The sequence below is a fragment of the Trichosurus vulpecula genome, chromosome 4 (assembly GCF_011100635.1).
Source record: "Trichosurus vulpecula isolate mTriVul1 chromosome 4, mTriVul1.pri, whole genome shotgun sequence".
Classification (NCBI taxonomy): Eukaryota; Metazoa; Chordata; class Mammalia; order Diprotodontia; family Phalangeridae; genus Trichosurus; species Trichosurus vulpecula.
This window is the reverse complement of record NC_050576.1, coordinates 258,073,607-258,076,996: the sequence shown is the minus strand read 5'-3', so window position 1 is coordinate 258,076,996 and position 3,390 is coordinate 258,073,607.

Genomic DNA, 3,390 nt, shown 5'->3' with positions numbered 1-3,390 from the left:
CATGGCTAATTTTGTGTCTAGTATATTTCATGTTTTTGTTTTGCTTTTATGACAGAGTGAAAAAATGTTCTAACTCTTTAACTACTTAGCTGTGTTTTATGAATTATCTATTGGTTGGAATATTATCTTTGACAGTTTATTTTTCCAAAGAGAGAAATTTGAAAAAAATTCTCTATAAACACCAATTGCTTATAACTTTTATTTTTTGACACTTTAGAATGTGCAGAATGCAGGTGAGGGTTCCATTTGTTTTTTAAATGGGGCTTAAAAGTCATTAAATTTAGACATATATTGGGACTGGCTATCTTTTTGCCTTATACTTTAATAGTTCAAGTCTTAATAAGGTCATTGGTGGGGGCAGAGAGGATGAAAAAATCTTCCCTAATTTAAGAGTTTGATGAAGTCTTGTGAATTTCTTTATATACCATTTCCCTACCACATTTTCAAGTTGTCAGATGTTTTAGTTGAACAGGCAAATTTTGTTATTGCTTTAAAGTGAACCCAAATTAAGTTTGAACTTATGGTTCTAATAGATCATTTCCAGTGGTCTTAACGTTCTTTGAAATTTTCCAGTGCTGTTGGGAACATGGCAGGATAAATACTCTGAACGAGTCAACATGTTCATTTCCACAAAGTAAAGGAGGGCCTCACAAAACTCCAGTGGCAGTCTATCCATTACATGATCTGATATTTTTGTTTTGGTCTTCCAGTAAAATCCAAAAGGATCCATGTCCCCAAAATTTATGTTACATTAACTTATTCCAAAGTTATGGAAACACCCTCATAATTTAAAGATTTTCCCAATAATAACAACATTTATATAGTGCCTACTCTATGTCAGACACTTTCCATGTGTTGCCTCATTCGAGCTACAACTCTGGGAATCAGGTTCTGTAATTCCCACTTTATGCATAAAGAAACTGGGGCTAAGAAAGATTTTTGACTTGCCCAGAGCCACACTAATAAATTTCTGAGGCAAGATTTGAACTCAGGTCTTCCCAACTCCCAAGTCCTGGGCCTAATCCACACTGCCACCTACCTGTCTCTAGGAACTTATTTGCACTTGCTAATTAATTAGACTCTAAAGAGATAGTTGCCCTGATAAGAAATTTTGATTTAAAATTTGATTCTGTATGGTGTAGTAGAAAAAAAAAACTTCTATCGCCTGTTGGGGTGCCTGGATTTGAATCCCAGCTTTGCTCTTTGCACTATCTGAGTGAATTTGGCCAAGTTAGTTGTCCTCTCTGGGTCTCAGTTTCCTCATCTGTTAAATGAGAGAACTGCACCAAATATCTTTAGTTCTAAATCCTTTGATACTTTACTTGTATAGATATTGCTTGGCTTTGGTCCCCATTGCTGAAATAGAATCACCTCTTATTCAGATAATCACAAATAAACCCGTGTCTACCCAGTAACTCATAAAATTTTGCCTATTGGGTTTCCCCAGGAGCCTTTTATTTTATTTTATTTAAAGTGTGTATGTGTTTTATGAACAGATGAATAGAATGCATGGTTTTTAGGTTACAGGTGCTGGTATAAAAAAGCAAATCACTGAAGAAAGATTTAAGACTTATCAATAGTGACTGACTCAGTGAGATGAGGCACCACTTATTTTTCCAAAATATTGAATTTTAATGTAATGCCTGTGGTCAGTTTATCTTATTGGACAACAAAGTCTCTTTTAGAAATTTCACTTCATGGTTTGCTCACTTGATTGAAGGAGCTATTTCTGATGGGAGAACACCTGGATACCTGATATTCTGAAGAGCAAATCTGAACATTTGTTAGGATTTATTATCATCAGATTTCTTGTTTATGAAATATCTAACTCTACTAAGTCAAAATTTTTCCAAAGTTAAAAGGTAAGAAGTAAAATGTAAGGGTTAAGAAATACATTTGAGATAATAAAAATAATAATTATCTTGCATTGAAGTCAAAAGTGAATCTGACAAATGGGAAAATAAAAATACCAGTGTTATGATTTAGTTGAAAGAGCATTGGCTAAGAGTCAAGAGCTCTGGATCCCACTGGCTGAGAGTCAAGAGCTCTGGGTCCCACTGGCTGAGAATTAAGTCCTAGCTCTGTCAATACCTAGTTCTTTGACCTTAGAGAAGTCCCTTTATTCCTGTGAGACTCAGTTTCTTCAGCTGCAAAATGAGGGAATGGGACTAAATGATCTCTAAGAGGTCCCTTCTACCTTTAAATCTAAATGTTTTCTAAGGTTCCTTCTAGCTTTGAAATCCCATTCATGGGTGAAACATAACTTTATGGTAAATCATGGTTTTAAAAAAAAAATAAATGAAACCAGCTTGTCTCTGAATCACTGAGGTAGCAGCATAAACGTAGGTCGAATTGACCCCAGGCCCCCTCCCCGATAAAATAATTGCTCACGTTGATATAGCACTATGGGGGTTTGCAAAATGTTTTCCCTACAATCTAAAAGTAAGGTAGATTCTGTAAGGGAGAAGTGGGGGAGATTGGTGAGCAAGTGAGTATAGCATTGAGATGGCTCTAATTGTCTGAGGCGTTTCTTTATATTGAGCCTACTTTGCCTTTTTATCCATCAGTCACTTTTCTGCCCTTGGGGCCAACCAAGCAGAACAAGGTGATCTGTCGTTCATGGACAGCCCTTAAAATGCTTAAAGATAACTGTCCCAACTCCCCCTAATCTTCCACCAGTCCTCAAATGGCACCACCTCAAGGTCCTTCATCCTTCTGGTTGTCCTGTCAATGTTCTCTGTGAAATAGGGTACCCAGATTTGGTCTGACCTGTACAGAGAACCATCAGATTTGATAGTAATATTGCTTTTCTTTGGTTGCTAATTTAGGGACTTTTATATGAAATGAGGGATTTTTGACCAACAAGCAGTTTAGATTTGCTTTTCACTAGCTCTGACGTTCCAGTGTTTGGAAAGACAAGGGACCAAATTCGTGACAGGTCTAGGACTCTAAATTTTTTCATCTCTGAAACAGGGCCAGAATTGTTTGTAAAAATTTTTGGCATGTTGAGAAAGTATTTCTCTACCAATTTGATTCCATACGTAATTTACACCTTTTTCCCTTCCCAAGACAGAACCAGAAATAGGCATATGATATTGTCTATATGACATGCCACTCAATGTTCACACACACACACACACACACACACACACACTCACACTCACACACACACACACTCACACTCACACTCACACTCACACACACACGCACAGTCTTCCATACTGTTTCAGGCATTTTAAAGAGACCTAATTCCTGGATCAGTGGTGTCCTTGAAGATAGTATCATAATGGTGATAAGAACATTAAAGATTAGAATAATTAGGCTTTTGAGGCCACTAGTTTCCATGTTTCTAAGTGCATGCAGAAGGCTGAGGTCATTTTTGTGGATCCA